Source organism: Mauremys reevesii, linkage group 3 (genome assembly GCF_016161935.1).
Source record: "Mauremys reevesii isolate NIE-2019 linkage group 3, ASM1616193v1, whole genome shotgun sequence".
NCBI classification, from domain to species: domain Eukaryota; kingdom Metazoa; phylum Chordata; order Testudines; family Geoemydidae; genus Mauremys; species Mauremys reevesii.
Window position 1 is genome coordinate 190,245,891 of NC_052625.1, and position 26,296 is coordinate 190,272,186.

Here is a 26,296-nt window from a genome sequence, read left to right on the forward strand (position 1 = left end):
TAAAACAAATGTGCTGGGTCATCATTTGAGAGTTCTATAACATGAAATATATGGCAGAATGCGGGTAAAATAGAGCGGGAGACATACAATTCTCCCCTAAGGAGTTCAGTCACAAATTTAATTATGGAAGCATGTCCTCCGGAATGGTGGCCGAAGCATGAAGGGAATACAAATGTTTAGCATATCTGGCACGTAAATACCTTGCAATGTCGGCTGCAAATGTGCCATGCAAACACCTGTTCTCACTTTCAGGTGATGTAAATAAGAAGCAGGCAGCATTATGTGCCGTAAGTTTAAACAAACTTGTTTGTCTTAGTGATTGTCTGAACAAGAAGTAGAACTGAGTAGACTTCTAGGCTATAAAGTTTTACATTGTTTTGTTTTTTGAGTGCAGTTATGTAACAAAAAAAATCTCCATTTGTAAGTTGCCCTTTCACAATAAAGAGGTTGCACTACAGTACTTGTATGAGGTGAATTGAAAAATACTATTTCTTTGTTTATAATTTTCATAGTGAAAATATTTGTAATAAAAATAATATAAAGTGATCACTGTACACTTTGTATTCTGTGTTGTAATTGAAATCAATATATTTGAAAATGTAGAAAAACAACCAAAAATATGTAATAAATTTCCATTGGTATTCTATTGTTTAACAGTGCGATTAAAAGTGTGATTAATCATAATTCATTTCTTTAATCGTGATTCTTTCTTTTTAGTTAATCGTGTTAGGTAACTGTGATTAATTGATAGCCCTACTATGTATGTGTTACTGAAACATGTGGTGAGGTTGAAAACACCCACAAGCAGCCTTTAAGGTGCAACAGTAAAAAGGCCAAACAATGTTAATGACTTCTTGAGGAAATGCACACAAGCACAAGGATTACCCCAGGAACTGTGTATAATAGAAACCTCTCAGAGAGAGCACTACGCAATGGGAACTGTTTGACCCAGGTCATAACAAAAGAGCTTTCCAGCAAGTGGGAAAAAGATATAAAAGGGGGAAATGACATCATAATGGTACCTCACTCTCCCTCCAACAACACACCTGGAAACACCCAAGGAACAAAGACTGAACTGGGGGGAGTGATGGTCCCAGGGTAAAATAATTTCTACCCTGAGAAACCCAAGCTGCAAAGTCAAGGCAGCTTCTGCCTTAAGAATCTGCCAGTCTGTTTATCACTCAGGATGAAAATTTGCTGGTTTATATCCTACCTATCTACTGTGTTAAGGCCAGTTTGCAGTTTTGTTTATTTACTAGGTAATCTGCTTTGATCTGTTTGCTATCACTTATAATCACTTAAAATCTATCTTTCTGTAGTTAATATACTTAGTTATTTTATGTTTTAATCAAAACTAGTGTGCATTTGACTAAGGTGTCTGGGGAAAATCTCAGCTTGGTTACCACAAGTGTGTATGGTTCTCTTCACATTGAGAGAGAAGTGGACCGGGTATTAAACCCATATACTGGCCAGATTTGACCAGGGCAGGACGGTACTGCTCAGGGTCCTAGGCTGGGAGGCTGGTGGTGAGAGAACCTGCATATGACTGCAGCTGGGTGTGTCCCTACCTATGTGAATGCTGGTGAAAGGACAAGCTTGGAGGGCTTTGCAACTTGTCACAGAAGCACAGTGTGAGTGGGAGCCCAGGCTGCTGGGTTAGAGGTCTCAATGGTACCCCAGTTCCAGGTGGCACCCTAGGGGGAACCTGTCACACCCGTAACACAGGGGGAGTTGGTAGCAACCACTCTATTTAGGATGCCTAATACTTTCCATTACAAAGAATGCTTGCCACTTTTTTTTTTTTTTTGAAAACCATTAACATCTCCATTTTTGCAGCAGGCCTTTGATATTTGGCACACTATGGAAGTGAGACAAGGTTGGTGAGGTAATATCACTTACTGGACCAACTTCAGTTGGTGAAAGGTACTCAGAGTGTCACAGCTAAATACAAGGTGGAACAGATTGTTAAGCATAAGCAGTTAACACATACTCTAAGATACCATTCCAGGTGAAGTAGCAAGCTTATACATCTGCAGTATTAGGGAAAAGGGGGGGTAAGTGGGTTGTTGTAATAAACCATAAATCCTGTGTCCTTATTAAGTCCATGATTTTTAGTGTCTAGCAAAGTTATGAATTTAAGCTCCCAGGCTCATCTGTTGAAGGTGTTGTGCAGGTTTCCTTTGAGGTTGAGGACTGAGAGGTCAGATATGGAGTGACTGCTCTGTGAAAAGCGTTCATCCACAGGTGAAATGGTGTTTTGGTCTTTTGTCATTTTTCTGTGTGGATTCATATAGTGGTTTTACCCACTATACAATATGTAATATGTAAAAAATTTTAGGTGCTGGGAAGTGTGAAACGTTGCCTGCTTGTCTATCAAGGAAAGAGAACAGCCAGGTACAAAGCTTGGTCAGCAACCTGATCAAGTAAACAACTGGGTCAGAAGTCCAGTCAGATAAACAACTGAGTTAGCAGACTAATCTTACTGTTAGGAGGAAAGTGCTTATACAGTGTATAATGAATAACTTTGTAACAATGTGTTTAAGGTGAGCACCTGAATGTGGAAGTACACTTGCATTTAGCCCTATGCTGTGCCCTATTTTGGTGGACTGATCACTCACTGAAGCAGCAAATAAATGACATACTTCTTCAGCTCAAGAATCTGTGATCCTGTGCATTCTCCGTAGTGGGGAAAAGAACCAGTAAACACCCACGTAGTTCTTACTGGAGCATTTAGTGCACTGGAGGAGGAACACCATATGTTGTGATAGGTATGTGTTGCGGGGGGTGGGGGTGGGGGGTATGTTGATCATCATAGTAGTGGAGATGCATAGGCAGGTTTTGTATCTGTTGTTCTGGCAGGGTCTGGTGTTGCTTTTTGTTGGTGTGTCCTGGTCTGTGGAGAGCTTGCTTCTGATGATGAGCTTAGTGGGGTTGGGGAGTTGTTTGAAAGCCAGAAGTGGGGGTTCAGAAAAAAATTCTTTGAGGCTGTGGTCCCCATCAGGTATGGGTTGTAATTGTTTAATTATACACTATATGGATTCCAGTGTGTGGTGTCAGATGACAACTAGGGAGTGTGTGGTCGAAGGGTTTTATTTTCTGTATTGAAGCAGGTTTTCTCGGGGTATCTGGATGGCCCATTCCATGACGTGATCTACTTCTCTGGTGGAGTGTTCTTGTTTGGTGAAGGCAATTTGAGTGTGTTCAGTTTGTATCCTGGACTTTCTACTCTGAGCCCGTTCCGTGGTATCTGAGCACCTGGCTGTAGATAACAGATTTCTTGGTGCATTTGTGGTTGTTACTGGAAATATAGTAATCAGTGGCTTTCTCATATCTAGTTGTCTGTAGGGTCGCACTTTTGAAGCAGATCACAGTACCTAGAAGTCGATGCTGGTGTGGGAGTGTTCTAGAGAGATTTTGCTGGATGCATGGTGGCTGTTGAAATTGTGGTGGAAATCTGTGAGGGAGTTTGTCATCAGTCCAGAGAATGAAAATATCATCAATGTATGTCATGTTTATCACTGGTTTCATGGTGCAATTGTCCAGAAATTTTTCTTCAAGGTGACTGATGAAGAGATTAGCATATTGGGGAGCCATCTTAGTACCCAGGGCTATTCCCATGGTTTGGACAAAGTGTTTGTTGAATGTAAAATTGTTATGGATAATAAAGACACGGACGAGTTTGACGGGGTGTTTGGGGTGGATATCTGAGAGTATGTCTACACTGGCACTTTTGTCGGTGTAACTAATGTCGCTCAGGGATCTGAAAAAACACACCCCCTGAGCGAAATAAGTTACACCGACAGAAGTACCAGTGTGGACAGTGCTGTGTCAGCGGGAGATGCTCCACCACCGACATGGCTACCGCTGCTCATTGGGGGTGGTTTAATTATGTCAATAGGACAGCTTCTCCCATCAGCATAGAGCGGCTACACAGGCAATCTTACAGTGCCGCAGCTGCATTGATACAGCTATGCTGCTGTAAATTCTCTAGTGCAGACATAGCATGAGTGTTGTCCATTGTCTTGTAGATATTTGAGGCAGGCAGCAATGCTGTCATTGTGAGGGATGTTGGTGTACAGGGAGGTGACATCCCTGGTGGGAAGTATGGTGTTCTGAAGGAAGCTGTTGCTGTTGCTGAGTTTTTGGAGGAAGTTGGTTGTGTCCTGGAGGAAGCTGGCCCTTTGTGTGGTGAGCAATTTGAGGATGATTTCTCTGAGCCATGATATTCCTTCAGTAAGAGTGCCATAGCTAGATATGATGGGTCTGCCTGGGTTCCCTTCTGTGTGTTTCTTGGGAAGCATGTAGATGGTCCCTGAGGTAAGTTCTTGGGAGATGAGGTTGTAGCATTTTTCTTTCGGGTTGTTTTTCCTGGATTTGTTGTCTTTGTGCAATTCCATTCAGATTTAGCTACAGAGTTGTAATGTGTTAAAAATAGTCATTCTCCTTCTTTTACTTACTTTCCATAGGGAAATTTTAGCACCCTGTCCCAATCACTGAACTTTCTAAAGCACCTGGGCCTGCCATCACCAAAGAAGCAACCGCATAATCTGGGCTAGTAATGCCTGGGAACTGCCAGAACAGCTGTAGCAGGATGAAGATGGGGTGAAAGCAGTGATGGGCTTTCCCAACAACCCCTTTCCCTCCCCCGCCCCGCAACATTCCTGGCATCTCTCCTGGGGGCACTGTATGAGGCAGGAACTCCTACAGCACCTCAGACCAACCACATAGCCCCAGTGTCCCATTTTCCCCTTCTCCGCAGAGGGCACAACATAGATCTAGAGCTCCCCCTACTCCCAGGCTGATGACAGGAAATAAAGAGTGACGCCAAGCTCCCCTGTCAGCCCCCCAGATCCAGCACATGGGTACCCACCCCGTAGGGCATCATATTGGGCAGCTCCCAGGCTGATGAGAGATGCTGAGCCAGACACTAACCATAACCACCACCCCCTGCAGATCTCAGCAAATGGTGCAAGAAGCCCACCCTCCCATTCTGGGATAACAGCCTTCTCCTGCTGACAACTATTGCAGTCACTCCTTTAGTTGAAGTGACAAAAGTCTGTGTTGCAGTGCTGAATGCTCAGAGTTTGAACCCTGCTGGAGTGCTTCTTACAGTTGTACATAATAGAATATTTTTTTATCATTCTCTTTTTGAAAAAAACATAGGAAATTACATACAAAATGGTAAGTTAAAAGAATATTATTTAGGGTGCAAAATCAAACATTCAGAAGTTTTTTAAGTGCCAGATTTATGGTTTCCCATGAAACTTTAATTTGGCCCCTTGTGCATGTACATTATGGCACACTCTGCAATTACATGATCACATATTAATTTTTCCCCAGAATCCCTGCCTATTGCACAGGTTGGATGCTCAAGGGGTCCAAATTAAGGTTGCACAGACCATTGTAAATCTGGTATTTTCTAGTGTTTAACTTTGCAATCTAAATAACATTCTTTTAATTTATCAAAGTCGGCCTATAGGTTAGGCCAAAGGAAAAGCTATGCCACCAAAAAAATACAAAGCAGCCCCCAAGAAATAGCAAAGTTTCAGAAACAATGGTATTGCCACCAAGGAATATCATCAAAATCCAGAGAACAAACTGTAATATTCTATGAAGAACTATCTGTGTATCAAGGGCTATAAGAAAAAAAGTGTAAAGCTATCATCAAATTAATAATGATATTTAAAGACGCCAAATTTTAATAAAAACTGAACTCGCAGTGTGCCCAGAATTTCTGTTACTGTTGTGGCAGTGTAGCAAAACTTCATAAACACAATTTAATCAGCCCATTATACTCTACTCTATATGAACTATATAATTAATCTTGCTAAAGGCAGAGAAGAGGTAAATTTTTTTCCTCATGGTTAAGTTTAATTCTGTCAAGCAGCTTTGTGATCATTAATAAAACCTCAGTGTTTTCACCATTACGCACCTTTGGAAATATGATGCTTTTTTCACAGCAGTTTACAATTAAAATTCCAAGTAGAAAATTCAACTCATGTTTAAAAAATACTGGAAAAGATGGGCATGCCTGTGCTAGCAATTAGGCAAGGATCACACATGCATGGAATAAAGGTTGTGCATGAAATGTGTACTTGTCCTTAAATAGGCATGAGACTTTCATGGCACTAATCTTCCATAGGTGATCCTCACTCCTTTGCCAGAATCAGTAGCTCAAAAATGACATTTATATGTCTCCAAATGAAAGTAAGCATCTATTCAACACCATAAATTGAACTGATAGAGGATTGTGAACTGTTTTTTCTTGCTTTTTGCTTATCTTTTTAAATTAACTTTGTATTGAATTTTCCATAAAGGAAGACTATAACCAACCAGTAGAAATATTATAATATGAATTTTACTTTTCTAATTTACTTCAGCTAATTTGTTTGATTTTCTAATGAGCTAAGTTGCTCTAACTTCAGTTGCAGTCAGTCATACAAATAGTGGAAACAAAAAATTCAAAGCATCAAAAATAAATTAGATGAAACACTTAATAAACTCCAGTAAGGAAGAAAGATAATGTTTACCACCAAAAGTTATATACCACATATGCGACAATATTAAAAAATAGAAAAAATAATGGTTCAGCCAACAATGGGAATCATATAGTGTACACGTTGAGTTTGTATCTTATATGATATCTTAATGGGAAAAAATTGTCATAGGAAATTAGGACCATAAACTCCAAGAGCAATTTATCACCTTTTTACAGGAGCAACTGCAAATGCAAAAGAATGAGCACATTGCCACGTGCAATTGCTGTACTTGCTACTGAATTTTTTTCACATGCAGTTGTGAAAATGTGCATGTCCTGTGTGAAGCAAACACATTTTTTCAAAGCTGTGCTATATGCAAGAAATGGACGGCTCAGGAAATTGGTAGTGAGATTTCAGATACTGTTTCTTTAGGATCATGTGTTCCAATCCAACTCAGATTAATAGTGATCCAGAGCTGCCATCTTTTATGTTTGTATGGCAGCTTAGGTGAAACGAGTTAGTGGGTTTAGATCAGTGGCCCCCAAACTTTTTAAGTCACGCCCCCTTTACCCCAATATAATATGCGCCCCCCAGGAGCTGTAGTCGGGAGTGGGTCTGCCTCTGGGGCCGAGGGGCCAGGGTCAGGGGCCGAGGCTGGGCACATGGCAGGGCTGGAGCAGAGCTGGGAGCAGAACGGGGCTAGGTGGCGCTCCCTCCCCTCCACCTATGAGGGCTGGCCTGGGTCCCGCCGTGTCCCCATGAATGTTCCTCGGCACACCTGTAGGGGAGCGCGCCCCACAGTCTCTGGTTCAGATTATTCCCAGGGAACCTTTGTCAACCATCCCAAAGCCACCACCATAATTAGTGTTGCTTAGTAGGTTCTTTGGCAGTCTGAGCAGAGATCCAGATTTAGGCCATGTCTCCACTATGAGCACTTTACCAATACGGAATACCAGCATTCTATACCAACAAATCACTCCTAGTGGCTGTAACCATACTGACAAAGAGGCACTTTTTACCGATAAAATAAAACCATTTCCCATAAGCAAAACAAGCGATACCAGTAAAGCACAACTATGTCAGTCAGGGACCACACCATCGACTGACACAGCTGTGCCAGCAGAAGTCTGTAGTGTAGACCTGGCTTTAATTACTCTCTAGTTGTCCTGAGAGGAGAAAGGGTTGAACCACACTCAAGGGGCACAGTAGTCATGCTTGCGGTGCTGTACCAATTTTGTAAGCAAACTCAGGGTTTCTTTCTGAAAAGCTGTCAATTTGTCACCTTTCTTTCACGAGCATATAAATTTGCTAAAGGAAATCCTCAGTAATAGAAAAGAATAAAGGAGGATACTCTGGTCTAAATCCTAAAATCCTGCATTTGGGAATATTTATTATTTGCTGGAAAACAAGAATTTAGCTTTGACTGAACAGCAACAATAAAGGAACAAAATACAGGCTCTAATTAATCACTGAGTGCTTGTCATGCTGACAACTAAAGAATTGGAACGTTACAAAGTACCAAAGCGAAACAGCATCAATCATCTGATGATGGCAAATAAATTAATCCAAAATCACTGGGTGCCATCAAGGTCTGGGGAGGGTGGGGGGGAAAGACAAAGGAAGTATAGCAGGGGGCATCAAACAGAAAATGTACACCTGACCCTGTTTATATTCATATTACATAACCTGGCAAACCACCACCATTTCCAGGCCTGTGCCAATCAAAACAGCCAGATGCCACATTTATTTACTTGGGGGATGACAGCCACAGCTTTATTTATAGCGGAGTCAAACAGGTTTATGGTTACAATACAAACCCCCTCTGTTAGCATGCAGCATATGCAGTTAATTAATCTCACCAGCAAACAGACTTTCTCAAACCCAGAAGAGCACCATCATGGCTGTATAACACAGTGCCATAGGTTTGCATGGTGGTTTACTGACATGGTCCCTTCCCAGCAGAGCTTACAATTAAAATCACACAGACAACATAGCAAATAATGAAAATAGTCTCCTGGAAGTGACTGCAGGGAAGGGGCAGATAACAGCAAACAATGAGGAGGGAACACTTTGTTGTATTACAAGGAAAGCATGTGGCAGATATGGTCTGTTTCATAGCCAAAGGCTTGTGGGAGGGATAGTGCTGGGATGGTAACTTGTCTGAAAGAGTTTTGAGGCTAATGAAGAGATTTGAAGGAGAATATTTTTGGGACTGCCTGGGAGGATGTGACCAAGATAGCATTACCCCCAGGAGCAGAGGTTCTGGTTGGGTGGATCACCTGCTGCCCTTCCTGAAAACTATGGGGTGCAGACATTGCTGACACCAACTAAGCAGAAGGCTTCAGCTGTGTGACAGTGTGGTGCGGGTGGTGGCCCCACAGAAAGCCCTCTCATGGAGTGGCATGAGGGTCTCCACACACAGGACCCTCTGTTGGGAGGCAAGAACATTGACAGCAGGCTCCCTCACCCAGAGTATTCTGCTGGGCAGGATGGTGAGGGAATCTTAGCAGAGACACCTCTCCACAAGAGCCCTTTGTAAGGTGGGAAGCAGGGAAGCCAGTCAGTGGTCTTCAGATGGGCCAAGGCATACCCTGTTCTCAGACTACTTCTCACTGTCTGCAGGCATGCTGTGGTCTGGTCTAGCAAGAGGGAAGTTAAGGACCGGGGAGGGGATCTGGTCACCACAGCAGGGCTCTGCTGAGGTGATGTCACCCCAAATAGAGCTCCTTAAGTGGTTATGTTCTAGATGCCATTTTTAAATTAGTACTATACTACCAATATCAAGTAAATATTGTCCATCAGATAATCCAATCCACTTTCCTCGCTTGTGGCCAGATTGTTGCCTTCAGTATATCCTCCAGCCCTTTGTCCAGCCAGATTTAAATGATTCAAGGGATGGTGCTTCCACCACTTGCCTTGGGAGGCTTTACAAGAGCACAATAGAACTCAATGCTAGGAGATTATTTCTAATATTTATACTAAATTTCACCTGACTCCTGGAACCACGGTATCCAACTCCTCTCCCTTCCACTCTTCAAGTACTTTTGCAGATGCTTAGCATATCCCCCTCTTAGTCATAGTTTGGACAAGCAATACATATTCAGTTCATTTCAACTCTCTTCATACATCAAACCCTCTAGACCATTAATCAATTTCCTTGCTCTCCATACTGTAGAAAAACATCATAAAATCCTAGCAATTAGAGACAAAAAAGACCTGTGAGATCATCCAATCCATCTCCCTGCCAGTGCAGTGTATTTCTTAATTTTTCTGACAAGCTCATTTTCAAAGTCCCGAGTCCGGCGGCTGCCATTTCTTCTGTCATTTCTTCCAATTTGTCAATAACGAGACCGATAATAGATTTAGATAATAGATAATTAAAAAAATCTCTTTTCAGGGGAACTTTTTTTGTGATCACACTGTCAATATTTCTTTCAAGACAATTTTCAAGAGTTGGCCTCAGTGAAAACTAAAGTCCTCTCATTCATATTCACATGCCGTGTTAAACATGCAATGCTCCAGTAGTTTAGTTTTCCCACTCCAGCTTCCAGCTGCCTTCAGCACTGAGTTGAAAGAACTAAGTCCTAAGGGTGAGAAGTTATTTAGCTTCCTCGCTATCCTACCTCTGTGCATTTCCAAAGAAGAGAGACTATTGTCACTGATGCCAAGAGGTGACAAATTATGTGTGGCTAACTTTCCGATATAGTCATCTATCTCCCTAAGAATACTGAGGCCACTGGAGGGAAGCAGTGCATGAGAGACCTGAAACATACTGAAAGCTGTAGCTATATTTTCACACATAACTATAATAAACCGATGATTATGCTTAAGTTAGAAACAGATGGGACAAAAATCTGGACCCTCCTCACTTCCCCTTAATATGTATTGATTGATTTATCAATCAATCAAAGAAGCCGTACCCACCATGGGTTTGGGGTCATGTACAACATTTGTTTAAATATATACAAGTTTTACTCTTTTCCAAGAAACAAAAAGCAAAGAACATTCCTCAAAAAACCTCAGCAATTACACATAACCAATTACCCCTCAAAGAAACACTTTAAAAGAAGAGAGATGTCTTGCATTTGTGCAGTGGAAGTCAACAGGTTTGGGCTCTGACAGATAATACTAATACTTGGAACTTTGTATGTTCATTAGCTAACCAACCCTCACATCACCACAGTGAGGTATCAAAGTATTTTTTGTCTCCATTATCCAAATGGGAAAAATGAGAAAGAGCACAAGTGATTTGCCAGATATCACACCATATGACAGTGGTCGAGCAGTGAACAGACCCCAGCACTACACAGTTCCATGTCCAGTACTAGCCCATACGGCCATTCAACAGATCAGCCAGGGAACTAACCACCAGAACTGACGGAACTGTACTGAAAATCCCCTGCCTGACCCATCATATATATAAATCTAGCATCTGTCACTGGATTTCTGCATTGACTTCCATGGGAACAGGATTGGGTCTCAAGAGAGCAGTTTGCTAATGACAATGAAAGATAGATAGACTTTTGCCAACAGGTGCCTGTTAGTTATAGAATTAGTAAGTATCCTTTCTTCTGTTGGTTGGCTGGGTGGGTTGTTTGGTGTGTGTGTGGGGAGGGGGGTGTTGTTTTTTGTTTTTAAACTCCAGGAAGTTATAAAAAAAACAACCCACATCAATGCATCATTTAGATTTCATGTTTATTACAAATCAACAAAATTTGAATTACAATAGTAAAATTTAAGTGTGCGTCTTTAATAATCCTCCTTTGTGCACATGCAATGTTCAGTGCAGTGCTTAATCACATATTATTCTAGATGTATCAGAATAGGATAGGTTGTTCAGAATATTGGGCATGCAGGGGAAATAGAATGTGCTCCTATAATTAAAGCCTGTGTCATAATGCATATGCTCATGGAGGTGAAGTTAAAATTGAGCCTGCAACCTTAACTTTAATATTTAATGACTTTTGAGTTCTTTGTAGCCTTAGGATTGCTTTAACATAGCTTACTGCAGTGAATGTATATAACAACAGATCTTAATTATAATACAATCAGACCAAATTATTCAAATCTGGGTGCCAAAAGTTAAGCTTCACTATGTATCTTTTAGTAAATGTGACCTGATTTTCAGAGGTATTGAGCAACTGCAGCTCCCACAAAAGAAAGAGGCAGAAAAAGAAAAGAAAAGTATGGTAGTAAAAAAAGGCGTTAGGTTTGTGCTACATAATTATTACAGTATGGTAAATAAGGCCCTACTGTGTGATTTTGTATCTGTCCAATCTATTTGGCCTCTTTTAACATGTGCTAAATATAGAGTAAATGCAGCAACAAAAAAGAAAACGAATTGATAAGAAAACAAGCACAGCAGTACCTTGCAGGAACTGTATAAAAATAAAAGTCTTAGAGCTCTTGAAAACATAGCCTTAGATTTGTCATTCTGAAGCTCAATGGGGAACCACTAGCCCAGCTCACCAGGGCTTAGAAAGGAAGAATCATAACGGGGATTGTACACTGTGGAATGTTCATAGTGGATCAGCACAGGCATTTCTGTAATAGAAGAGGGGAATTCAGGTTTCAGTGTCCCTCAGTGACATACATTCTTGCCTTGCCCACTGTCCCCTAAGTAATGTATGCTACTTTATACTGAAGTGTAAAGTGGCAGTGTCAAGTGGCTTTAATGTAAATGAGGGTCAGGCAAATGGTGATAGTATAAGACAGAGGATACTCTCATACTGGGGGATTCCTTTAGACAAATTGTACTTTGAGACAACCCTACACACACACACACAGGACTCAAAAGGACTTTAATAATATAGATGGTTGAAAAACTGATTTTGCATCCAACAAAAAAATGTCAAACAAAAGTCATCCCAATTCAGGACAAAAAGCCAACATTACAAAAATGTTCATGAAATTATTCTGGAAAAAGTATTATTTGGGGCCGATAAAAGGTTTTACTTTGAAAAATATTGGAATATTTCATTTCAATAAATTTAAAATGTTTTGTTTATATTTGGACCCTTCTTAAATAAATTTGTAAACTAAAAGCCATTTTGAAAAAAAAAATTCACTCTAAAAAATGACAAAATAGGACACCTCAACATTTTCAAAATAGGTGTTTCAATTTTTTCCAAACAACATTTAATTGAAATCAATAGAATTTCACACAAAAAAATAGTTTTCATCAAAATGGCATTTTCTGATAGAAAATTGTTTTGACTAAAATTGTCCTTCCAGCTCTATTTAATAATAATTGAAAAACACACATAACCCTTCCTCCATTCTCCACATACAGATTCTTTATTAGGCAGGGGGTTCTATCCGAAGGACTCTGACTCCACACCACCACCTGTCTGTTATAACCAGGAGACGATCATTTAAAGTGATAGAGCTTGGGGATGAGACAACATAATAGGGAGTGGTGATGGCCTGTCTTGTTTATTTTCATTTAATCTCACACCTCACTGATAGTATAATTTGTACAAAACAAAAAGCAATTCAGTTACAAACCCAAAGACTCACAACTAACCAACATTAAGATGCAGCCCTCTTAATAATACAACAAAATATAACAGTCATCACTCAGTGCATGAGCCCATCCAGGAATGGATCTTAATAAAATAAAAAGAACAGGAGTACTTGTGGCACCTTAAAGACTAACAAATTTATTTTAGCATGAGCTTTCGTGAGCTGCAGCTCACTTCTTCGGATGCATAGAATGGAACACACAGACAGGAGATATTTATACATACAGGGCCATCTTAATTATCACTTCAAAAAGTTTTTTTTCCTCCTGCTGATGATAGCTCATCTCAATTGATTAGACTCTTCCTGTTGGTATGCATACTTCCACCTTTTCATGTTCTCTGTATGTATAAATATCTCCTGTCTGTGTGTTCCATTCTATGCATCCGAAGAAGTGAGCTGCAGCTCACGAAAGCTCATGCTAAAATAAATTTGTTAGTCTTTAAGGTGCCACAAGTACTCCTGTTCTTTTTGCAGATACAGACTAACACGGCTGCTACTCTGAAACCTAATAAAATAAAGTCTACCATACAAAATATCACCCAATGCCAAACATCCAAACTCCCTCATCCTGCTCCTTTGGGAGAAGATGTTCTATTTTCCACCATTTCTTCCAGGCCCTTAGACAGTCATCTTCATCTTTTCTGGATTCAGCCTCAGCAAACAAGCTCCCACCCAATCCCTTCTATCACTCAGGCAGGTCAAATGAGATGGATATTGGAGCTGGGCATTATCAGCGTATGGAAAGCACAGCAGCTCTTATCACTTCACCAACCCTTCTAGCAGTCTTACATACACATTGAACAGAAGGTCTGGTAAAACAGAACCTCAGAGCTGTTTACATCTATGATGCCAATTCAGCTCTAGCCCAGACTGTTAATGACCAGTGACCGTTGGAGATCTCTGTTCAGTTCTTGTAGAGATGAGTTCAGGGTCCAAGATGTGGGTCCAGATGGCAGTGCCCTTTACCTCCCCAGAGTTTGAGCAGAGTTGGGATTGGGGTATATACAGAGACAAGGTTAGCTTTTCAACATAGAATCACAGATTCATAGAAATCTGGGGCTGGAAGGGACCCCAAGAGGTTATGCTGCGGAGGGACCAAGTATATCTACACTATCCCTGACATGTAAATCAATGCAGCTCTATTTACTTCAGCAGAGCTACATCACTTTACACCAACTGAATAACTGGCTCATAGCTTACTGCCTGTGCTAGAGATGAAAGAAGGGATTGTCTAAGGAATGTAAGAAAGGTACCCAGCTGCCATTGAAAGTCAAGCAGTCTAGGCACCTTAAATGCATTAGGGCTCTTTGCAAATCCCAACGTTAAAGAAATTCTTGTCAGTTATAGCAACCTTTAATCTCCATTGCAGACTGTGGTGACAACATGAAACTGAGATCCACAAAATTATGGCAGAATTCTGAACCCCCTCAATGTTTGGAGTGTTTAGATTCAGGGTTCCAGCTCCGGCCTGTACCTTGGTCTTACTGTACAATTTGTATGGCACTAACAGGTTCTGAGGACTAACTCATCAGACTGAATTACCTTTCAGCCCTGGGAGTAGCTTCTCCAGGTTACAGTTGTTGGGACCAATGTAGGGATATCTACACTTCCACTGCTTGAGCTCAACTTGCTTTGGCCTCCAGTCTCCATGACTAAGTCTGGAACTTTTCACAAAAGCACACATTCCCTAACTAAAAATATATACTAATAAAGCAGAGGAGCTTTTCAGTTTCCACTAACATGAAGATGCTTTTTGTTTTTTATACACGTAGAGATCCATCACCACCCACAACAGCTATGTGGCAACATGTCACCACAATTTACAAAGGAAAACATCACAATTCTCCCGAGATGAAATTTGCAGGTAGGAAGGCCCTTCAGCTATCAATAACAAAGATTTGTTTTTGTAATTATATCCAGAAAATCAAAGAGCAACCTTTTACAAATCAGTGTCATTTAACCCTTCAAGAGTAGTTTGCATGTGATCCTATACTTCCCAAGCCCACTAAGGTCCAGGGGAAATATATCAGTGTAGCCTTGGCTCTCCTCTGAGGTCCAGCTCACACTTAATATTCTCAAAGTGTGTGAAAATAAATTGCATTACCAATAAGGTAAACAAAATGTAACTGTGCCATCCAATTATAACATTATACAGCACCACAACATTTAATCATTATTTTTCTTATTAGAGTCATTCCAAAACGTTCCCCCTCACCTCCTCCAGCGCAATTCTACTGTTATTATTAATTATTTGTTTTGCAATAGCAGAGATAGAGCACAATATTTTTGCTTTTAAATGATAAATATGTGTCACATCTGACAGTAAGAAAAGCAGTCACTGCATTTGTAGGATTCTAGAAACTAGGAATTATCACTAAGGCTGTTTAAATGAATTTACAGTGATAGAGTGCCTGCCAAAGAGCTAGTGCATTGCAACGGTAATGTCAGTGCCCCGTGCCTTGGCTACCACATTTCAAGCAGCCTGTGCTGTGGTTGCCTGTAACCACACACATGAGAAGGGGAAATGGAATCAAACCAGAATGAGACTATCTAACTTCATCTCCACCCTTCCAACTTTTGTGCTTCAAGTAAAATGGAGCCAAGGTCCAATTTGCCCAGATTCTGTTTTTTCAATATAAAACCCTCAACTAGTGATTTTTTTCTAAACCAAAATCAAAGCCTGCACCCTCAGCTAGGTGCTTAGATGCTACAGCAGTGAGGATTACATAAGTATTGGGATAGATAGATAGATAAATCTCATCGCTATTTGATAGAGCCATTTACTGAGTCTTTACAGACTCCAGGGATTCACTATACAAACTGGGGCCCAGAGACGATTTGTTAAGCCAAAACCTGCCCATTGACATATTAAAAAGGAAAATAGAACCACATCTGATCTGACCAGTCTCTACCAAGGAGGCAAAGCAGAGATACTGGCTGGCTCTAGGGTCTGCTAATAATCTGTAGAGTCTATCATCTGTCAAAGGTCACTAGTGATTAATAGCTGTCACTATCTGACAGTTGTTTTGTGGCCTGTGTTAATGAGTGAGGATGGGGGTTTCATCACAAATCCAGACCTTGTTGGCAGTCTCAGACAATCTGAATGGGCACAGACTGAACTATGCTGCATATGGTCTTTTCAGACCAGGGTAGAGACGCTTTGATTGGACAATGTGGGGAGACTTGACCTGTGATTGGTGCAGTAGTTATAAGGGATGGGATATGTCCCAGGAATGATGTGTATGCAATTCTAGAAATCTTGCAGGAATTCTGCTCCTGAACAGAGCCTTGATGCTAAAGAAAGCCTTTACCATATGGTAGCAGTGATTTTGTATGCTTCAGTACCCTGCCGCCACTATTTCTCCTTCAAGTCCTATCCACTGACCCCAGCCAGTTCCTTCCATTGCAGTTCCCTTCACCATCCCACTCCCACATCCTACAGCTACATCCTCCTACTCCAACTCTTTGCCACCATCCCAGAAACACTGTCACCTCCCACTTTCTCTACATAGAGCTGTCTCAGGCCATCCCTCCCAGTATCTCCAATTTGATTTGCTAACAGCCACCAAATCATTACACTCACTGCCTAACAATTCCCCAGACTGAGGCAGCACCTCATCCCTTCTAATCATCCTGTTGACAAACAAAAGACTCCAGTTTCCAAATTTGTCAGTTTGGCACTTGCAAGAAATTCCCTATGTATCTGAAGAAAGCAAAAGAAGGTGAATAGGTAAAGGACATAACCTGCAAATGAAGGCACCGTCAATACATTTCCAGACTCACTTAGCAGCAGTGATAGCAAAAATATATGCACACACATGTAATTAAGTGCTCAAAACAGAAGCAATTTCACAGTGAGAAATCCAGGTGGCAGGTAAACACAAATACAGGTGACATTATATCTTTGGTGCCAGTGGTAAGTGGCCTTGCATCAAAATATTTATATATCCATTGAGGAGCACTGGGTTTGTATATATCTGCCAAGTTAATCAGCATGACATTAAGCCCTTCCTCACTGATTTTTGCTGCTACATACCAAAAGCTGCAGACAGAGGTAAATTAGGGGTTTGTGGGGCCCTGGGCCAGAGCAAGTGGGGTCCCCCACCCCCATCAGTGCTCCTGCTGGGGAAATGGGGTCAGGGTGCAGGGGCTTGCAATGCTCTGCCCTCCTGGCGCTCCTACCAAGGAGCAGGGGAAGCTTCCGCACCCTGACACCACTTCCTGGCGGGAGCGCCGGTCGGAGCAGATTGGAGCACAGAGGCACCCATTTTTCTGGGGGCCCCCCAATTGGCTGGGGCCCCTGGGCACGGGGCCCATTGGCCCAGTAGCTAATCCACCACTGATGACAGGGGGTGGATCACTCGATAAATTACCATGTTCTGTTCATTCTCTCTGAAGCATCTGGCACCTCCATGATGAAAAGAAAGGATATTGGGCTAGATGGACCATTAGTCTGACCCAGTACGGCCATTTTCATATGTTCCGGTGCACATGGTAGCATTCTCCTGAAGGCTGATGACCCAGTAAAGAACCAGCACTTTAAAGTGATACACCTGATACATGGGGTAGTCTCTGCCTCGCATCTTGCCCCATATACTAGGGAGAGCTCATGCAGTTAAGCAAGGATGGAGCGTGCCTCCACAGCTCCTCCTGCATACGGGAAAGATGAACACTGGACCTTCCTTTCAGATGGTGCAGATTTATGCATCTGATGCACCCAGCTTTTGGGGTGAATTGCATCTACAAAGGTGTTAGGAAGGAGAAGTCCCTGCACTTCTCAAGCACAGGGGTCGCAACTATATCTGGCCTTTGACCAGAGCACAGAAGGCGGGGAAAGGCCCCTTTGAGCCTTATTTCCCCTCACCGCCCCCCCCCCTCCACCGCCCATACCCACATGCCCTAAAGCCAGGCACAATCTTGCTCAGCATTTGCAGCAATTTGACAATAAAAAAAAATGTACCATGTCCGACATAAGAGGCCACTTTTTCAGAGGAAGCAATGCATTGACCATAAGCTCCCTCCTCCCCGCCCACCCCCAGAACTGATACCAAGAGAGGTCTCCATTTGTGTAAGGCCTTAATAAAAGGGCAAAGTCAGATATTGTGAGACCACGGAGCCCATGGCTTGAGGCATCCCCTGGGTTAAGAGAGCTTGGAATGTAACAGAGAATCTCAGTTTTCATGTGACAAGAAAGCACACAGCTAGCCCTCTCCCTCCAGATCATAGCCTGGAAACTCTAACAATGTGAACAGATACAGGCTTCCCACTGATTTTCTCCTGCAGCTCATAACAGAATCACAGCCCCCTCACAGCCACCCAGGACTGGCCTTTGGGGTATGGAAAAAGCAGAGCTGGGGAAGTTCCCAGATCAACTGTAGGAGGCAGTGCCACCTAGGCTACTACAGTCACTGCCATCTCCCCTTTAACCTGCATCTCAGCCACCAGTGTAACCTCTGGTCACAAGCAGGGGCAGCCAGCTAGAGTAAAAGGCAGTATAGTCTGATGGACAGAGCAAGGGTCTGATCTCAGCCACAGAACTCTCCAGCCTTGGTCAAGTCACACAGGACTCAATTTTCCAACTTGGGTGATAAAAGTTAGCGACCTAAATCCAGAGGTGCTGAGCACTCACAACTCCCATAAACTTTAATGGGACTTACAGGGGATCAGCACTTCTGAAAACATGACTCTTATTTAGGTATATAAATATGGATTTAGGTGACTAACTTTATCCACCCAAGTTTGAAAGTGATGGTCTTAACTTCTCTGGACCTCGGTTTCAGTCAGCTGTGACAATTAAATAGCCAATGGACCAGCCCCTGGGCACTTTTCTGGCCCTTCCCTCTGTGGTGATGGCAACCGGGTCTGGAAGTCAATACTACAGCCCTTAGGCTGCTCTAACTTACTTATTTAAAGGTGTCCTACCTTTTACTCAGCTCCTGGTGGTTCTGTGTTTAGTGCAGCTCAGCCAGATCCAAAGGTTAGGGCCACTGTGTGTAAATGCTACGTAAGACACAAGACTCATTAGCCACCTCAGAACCCCAGCTTGTTTGAACAACCATCCCTTGCAAAAGTTATTAAAATGTCAGTGAATACTCAGCTCCTGCAGTAATAGCTGAAGGCTAAGGGAACAAGGCCTAAATACATCTTCCTCCTTAATTAACAACAATAATAAATAATGTTTGATTAATAATTATTAATAATAATATGATTTATTTGTAATACCATAGCTTCTTGGAGCCCTAGTCATAGACCCAGACCCCGCTGTAGGTGTTATAGAATCACAGAACAGAAAGATGGCTCTGGCCCCAAAGGATTACAATCTAAGTATAAGACAGGAGACAACAGATGGATATAGACAGACATCCACAGTGTGGCAGGTACTATCCAAATATATGGTAAGACACATTCCTTGTCATGTAGCACATACAATGTAGGAGGATAAGCAGCAAATGAACAGTCATGACTGTTTTTTTCTTGGAAGTGGGGAAACGGCAGGTTGGTGACAAAATGTGTGATAGACCTGGTAAAATGCTAAGTTTGGTTTTGCTCATATCAGAAAAAAGGCATGAGTGTAAAGACCTAAGTAGGACCAACAGGAGGGAAAATTAGCCTGAATATCATGGAAAAGTTCTCAACAGTGAGATCTATTGGTGTGTGGAACAGTCTTCCATGGGGATGATCTATTACTTTCAACATTTAAAACTAGGTTGGACAAAACTAGGTCGTTCTGCTTTGAGCAGGGGGTTGGACTAGATGACCTCCTGAGGTCCCTTCCAACCCTGATATTCTATGGTTCTATGGAAGCAATATAATTCAAGGAAGAGTGCTGCACTAGCAACAGATTGTCTTACATATCATTTCCATGTCTAATGTCTGTGGTTATATGATAGCATCATGAATGATTTGGGAGCCCTTTTTAAGTTTTAGAAATGTTTGATTATGGCTCTCTCTCTCCATTCATTCTTTGTGGGCATTAGCTCCTGGTAATATACAGGTTTGATATTTCAATAACCAGCCACCTGCAAATATTAGCTTTTTCATGCACCACTCAACTCTATTTGATTTTCTATAAAAATAATTGTTTTAAATTCTTTTATATCTATTTAGGGTGTGTGTGGGTGTGTGTGTGGGGGGGGGTGTGTGTGTGTTATCTTTTATGTAAAAAAAATAAATAGAGAAAGAATGACCTTCAGTGACAGGTAATTCAACTGGCTATTTGCCTGTAATTCACATGCTGTATAATGTTCATTTTACAATGATTTCATTATGCAAACTGCACATCTCCTCTTGAGAAACTTAAGTCTAAATATTGAAAGCAATGAGAGGCATCCAATTTATTATGTTGCTAAAAATCATGTACAATGAGGTTTTAAAAAAATAAACTAAACAGATTTGAAAACCTGAGCAGTTGGTTTTGGGTTTGTTTGGTTTTTTTATTTCTTAATTTATGTAACTTACTAATGCTGCACAAGGTTTGACATACACACACACAGACACACAAGCACACACAGAGAGTGGAATAACAATTCAATAAAACGTAAAGGCCTTCCCTTGTACTGTGCAAAGGGAAAACTGAAGGGGAACAGAGCTTCCTGACAGTCATAAGCTTTTGTTTCTCACAGCCTAGCAAAAGGACAAACTCCATTCTGTAAGCAACAGAGGGAAAAGAAGCAGCAAAGAATCCTGTGGCACCTTATAGACTAACAGACGTTTTGCAGCATGAGCTTTCGTGGGTGAATACCCACTTCTTCGGATGCAAGAGGGAAAAGAAGGAACTTTCAACACAGGCAATTATAAATATAAGCACCCTTTAAAGACTCTCTAGGTAGGAATTGTGTGGATCCACACCATTCCATAACCAGATACAAATGTTACAGAACAGTCTGCTCTTTTCTCATCCTCCAAAAGGGAGCTGGCACTAAAGGCCTGATTTATGATTGCCCAAAGGTTGCTTGACATTGGATGTGCTAGCATATAGCAGGAAATTTCCCTACAGGCGCTCTTGAAACAGGAAATGTGGCCCTGAGAAGAAAATCTAACCAGGGCATTCTTGACCTCCAGTTTATTCCCTGCTGCCAGAATGACTCAGTGGGGCCATAAGCCATGGGGCACAGGTTAGGACAGTCCTTAGGATGCTTTGAGCTGTGTCAGAGACCAAAACAGCTTCTGGAGTTGTAACGCACTTTCGCTCCTTTTTCAGTGCTTGAACCAAGTTCAGCTCTGGGGTAGGGATGAATGTAGCTGTAAATATCATATTGCACCCACAACAGAAACGAAGGAGTAAAGGACGTGGCAAACCAAAAATAAAGGAGCCAAGTCACGCATTTTCACCGCTGACATTTTGCCTCCTCTGGAATCATGTAATGCTGCTCAGTGTCCCAGCCCTACTTTCTACTCTTAGTCTCTCTTTCCAGCTCTTACTTTGTTCAATTGCCAGTCACAAAACCACAGCTAATGAACCACAGCTTCTGCTCAGGTCATTAGCTGTACCAGAGAGAGAGTTAATGAACCCTAGTATATAAAGACAAAATCAGGTTTTCCTTTAATAGTTTTCATACCGAGAGCATCATTTTCTGTTAGCGCAATCCCTGGATGATTTAGTTTTGAGTCCAGTCTTTTGCTCCAATCTGGTTTTGGAGAACATCGGGTCATTAAGTGTACGGAGCCGATGTTCAGATACAGCACAGAGATGGCAGAGGTAGTTGGGGGAGGGGAGGGTGGGAAGTAAACCATGTAGTTTAGAAAGCCATTTGTGGAGAATTCAGCTATTGTTTGTTTATTTATCTGGATTTCCACAAGAACAAAAAGCAGCAACTGCCCAGAGCATGAGGTACCCCAGATACCTGTCTGAAAATTACGTTAACCAGCAGCTTATGCCTTCCCCAACAGCCAGCACAAGTCTCCCTCCCCGCATACAGATCAATACCCCCATCAAATGCCATCCAGATAGCTGGACCTTGCAGTCTATCTATCTATGATACTTAAATGGCCCCCTATCACATCCAAGTGCTTTACGGACATTGATGTATTTATCCTCACAACACCCCTGTGAGGTAGGGAAGTGCTACCATTCCCATTTTACATATGGGGACCTGTGGCACAGAGAGGCCGGGACCTGCCCAAGGTAAGGCAGGGAGCTTGTGATGGAGCAAGAAATTGAACCCAGGACCTAGGCTAGCACCGTAACCACTGTAGCATCCCTAGAGGTCAATAGACCAGGGCTACTTCAGAAGAGAGTGGACAGCTTCTTTCAGAATTGAGTGTCCTTCGTGGAGAATTCTCTATAATCGGCCCTGTCTCTTTTCAGTTGAAAGCGATCCATCTTGAGAGGCTCCGCTGATCACAGCTGTGGGCCGTGTGGCATAGAGAGAGAAGCAATCTCTCCCCTAAGATGGTCCTGGAGACAGCCAGAGCAGCTCACAGAGCACTGGTGTCATATGCTCCCACCAAGAAGCACGTGCACTGTATTCTGCGCCCATTTACATTTCAAATTGATTTAAGCTGTACTCCCAGGGAGAGCACACTGCAGCGATCCAGTTTTGAGGTGACTGGGTTGCAGTAGCAAGGTTCACATCAACAAGAAATACTCGCAATCTTCTAGCCAGGTGCAGATAGTAAATGGCCATCTGGGCACTGCTGCCATCTAACAGCTTCTGAGGACACAGCAGCCCCTCCAGACTGCTAACACATATCACAGATGGCAGGCCCACACTCTCATCCTCTCCATATCATCTGGTTGATTCCTCTCCTCCCCCCTATGCATACTCATATCACCTGAATCTTCTCTGGATTGAACTTCAGCCCATAGTTCTCATCCATGGCCCAGTCTCCCTCTGGCACCGGGCCAGACATTCAACAGAACTGTCTGTGTCAAGTGTATTGGTTAGAGACATAGAGCTGAGTGTAGCCAGCATACTGAGAGCACTGCAGGTCCTTACTAGCCCACCTATCTGTCCCATCTAGACAGTGAACAGGAGGGGAGAGGAGATGAATTCTTCCAGATGTTTCCCTAAGGGAAGAAAAGTATCCTTGGCATATCACTGTCTAGGATCACTCAACTGGGCAAGCATGGAGCCACCCAAAGGCAGACTAGCCTACCACTGATGCACTCTGCAACGGCATTGAAGGCTGCTCGCAGGTCAGACAATAGCAGCATGGACACCTGATCTTAATCAATTGCCCCACGGTGATTGCCTACCAACACCACGCTGGCAATTTCAATTCCATTCCCAGGTCTGTGCTAAGCTATAAAAGGATCAAAGAGCTCTAAGATAGGTAGATACTGTGAGAGCTGTCTCACCACAACCTTCTCTACTACCTCCACTGAATACAGCTATGATATTGGCCAAGAGTTAGCCAGATTGTCAGTGTCACGTGATATTAACCATGATTTCTACAAGCCCTGATCTCACCTTATCAATGGTACAGTACCAATTGCCTATCAAAGTCTCCTAACAATCAGCTCTGATATACCACATTTTGCAGAGATCAACTCCAGTTTTGTTTTTACAGCACACCATACCCAGAGCTAGAGTCACTGTGGCTGTCTGAATCCCTGCACCACAGGGGTGGACTCATTCCAAGGGACAGCAGGCCAGAATACTGCCACCAACCTCCCTTCGGCTTTTTCACCATGAGGAAGCAGTTTTAGACTATGGGTGGGACCAAGCCATCCTAGCCAGGCAGTCTTACCAGCCAATACTGCTCACTTTTGGAACCTATTTGTTGCTTTGGTAGAAGGATGTCTGTGGCCTCTTTCTACTACCAGCAGCACCTGTTCCCCAACTGACTTCCTACTGCTAACAACCAATGCAGAAGACAGCACAGACACTGGGCAAAACCTAGCCACTGGGTTTTCCACTCAACCTTTAGCTCGCCAGCAAAGGGTTTCATCACATGAATACGCTGCATGTACAGAGCTTTGCTCTTTATTAAATGTAATGAGCTGCCATTAAACTGTCTATATACAATAATCTACTGGCCAGTACTATACTCCCATAGGTATTCTATTTGTGTACCTTAAGATCACCCTTAAGCTGTGATGAGATTTGTTAGGCCAAAAACAGATCTATTTTCCTAAAAATGTACTTCCTACAGATTCAGGTGATTAGGATAAAATTAAATTCAAATATAAACCACCCTGGGTTTGGTCTGGCATAACCAGAAACTCACCAGGTTTTTGCCTGTCATTGGCTCTAATTTGACAATCTGCCATGACTGGCAGAATCAGTCCGCAATGCACAAGTAGTTATGACGCGCACTCAGATACTGTAGTGATAAGTACAGTGTAGATTAGAGAGGGAGGCTGATCTGTTAAGTCAGCTGCTGGCTTTCTGCTAGTAAAATAATATTGGACCTACTGGGATAGATTCTGGCTGCTGCTAAGGCTGCTTTGCTTCACTCCAGTGGCAAAAACTGCTTTAAAGCCGTCTTAGCCTGCGAGCTGAGGATTCGATGCAGATACCTGGCATAAGGGAATCCCAGGTGGTGCAGAATTAGTGTCGCTTGCCCGGTGCCGATTCCTGCACCACCACCCCCATCCCAGGTGCACAGGCTGAGGGAAAAGGGAGATGGCCAGAGTGCACAATCTCCAGATACTAGAATAGCCCCTTTTGGGCCATTGCAGCCCAGCATAGCACAGAGCAGCCCTGAGACTGCAATAGCCAGTTCCTCAGGAATAGATCAGCCCCTGGCAGCTTGAGATCAGATATACGGAGGCCAGTCCTGTGTATCTGGTATATTGTGTATGCTTGTGTAATTCATAGGTCAGTGGGTATTATGCGTCTCCCTCCGTTTCCTTTCCACAGAGGATGTGAGTCTATCATAGCTCCAGTTGTAGAGACTAATTCTTCAGCTCAAGCTGTGAAAACTTATGTTTGTAACGCTGGATGTTCCCATTTTAATCTCTGCTGTCAGCCAAGATGGTGGCTGTCACATTTACCTGGATTTACTTCCCACAAAACATTGCAGGTGTCATTACTATATAAAACAGCTACAAATTCTTCCAAGATCTTGAAGACAAAAAGGAGGAGAGGTTTTGTGTATGTGTGTGTAACTGGGTCTCATCTGAGTGTGATGTTTTATCCTTTACCATGCATCGATATGGAAAAGGGGTATGACTATACTGTCACAAAGGGTGTGTAAATTCAGCCGGCATGAAAAAGTGACTTCTAATCAAATTACGGGATGTGATTATATATCATACTTAGGCTTGAGAGAATTCGATTTTTAACTTTTTATAATTTCAACAGATAAGATGTTTAATGTTTAGCTTTGTTATTTTTATCTATTTAAATTTTCATAGTTGCCAGAAATTATGGCAATAATTATTTAATGACAGCAGGTGTTGAGATTCAAAATTTAAAGCTTTACAACCATTAAAACACAAATTGCCAACATCACATATCAAAATATACAAAGGAAATACCCTTCAATCCAGTGTGCCCATGTGTTTAAGTACTAATGTAATGTACAAAAGTATATTTGTACTTAAATACATAAAGTATTTTGAAGTACTCTACACACTTGTGCTTAAGTATTCTAAATATTCCGTACTCATACTTGTACTGAAGTACATTTTAAAAGGTACTGAAAGCAGAGCCGGCAGACACATACTCTCAGTGTCCTTCATTGAGGGAACAAGCCCAGGGTGAAGCAGAAAACATATACCAGCCCCCGGGCATGCTCCAGCGCTGGGAAATTGGGGCCTAAACAATTGCTTAGTCTGCTTCTGCCTTTCATTGTTGCTTTTCTTTCCTTCTCTTCCACCATGTGCTTGTATTATTTAGGTAGTTGTCCATACATTGACCAGACAATTGCAGGGAATGTTATAGTTGAAAGTACTTGTGCTTATACTTGTACTTTTACTTATAAATACACAAGTGATAGTTCCACAGCGTACTTGTACTTCTGTCAGGGGCAGCTCCAGGCACCAGCGCACCAAGCGCGTGCCTGGAGCAGCAAGCCACAGGGGGCGCCCTGCCGGTCCCTGCAAGGGCAGCAGTCAGGCTGCCTTCAGCAGGTTGGGACCGGGGACCTCCCACGCCGAAGGCAGCCTGACTGCCGTGCTTGGGGCAGCAAAAAAGCTAGAGCCGCCCCTGACTTCTGTAATGGTGTCCTGGGCATTTATACTTAAGTCCTTTTTATCAGTACTTACGGCGACACGGATAAATCAAACCCTAATAATTTCTCAAGCCGCATTTTTCTTATGTTGCCTATTTGTACATTTCAGTTACGATCAATGGAAATATTTTTTCATCGGTTTGTGTCTGTACAATGAAATTGATGTTTAC

The 26,296-nt window shown here is 42.4% G+C and overlaps 1 long non-coding RNA gene across 1 annotated transcript; it reads left to right on the plus strand.

Moving 5' to 3' along the window:
* Nucleotides 1–1,044: 1,044 nt before the first annotated feature.
* Nucleotides 1,045–19,390, plus strand: LOC120400457. The gene is made up of 3 exons (XR_005595823.1): nucleotides 1,045–1,259; nucleotides 14,777–14,868; nucleotides 19,232–19,390. It is a non-coding gene; the product is annotated as an uncharacterized LOC120400457 (long non-coding RNA).
* Nucleotides 19,391–26,296: the final 6,906 nt, after the last annotated feature.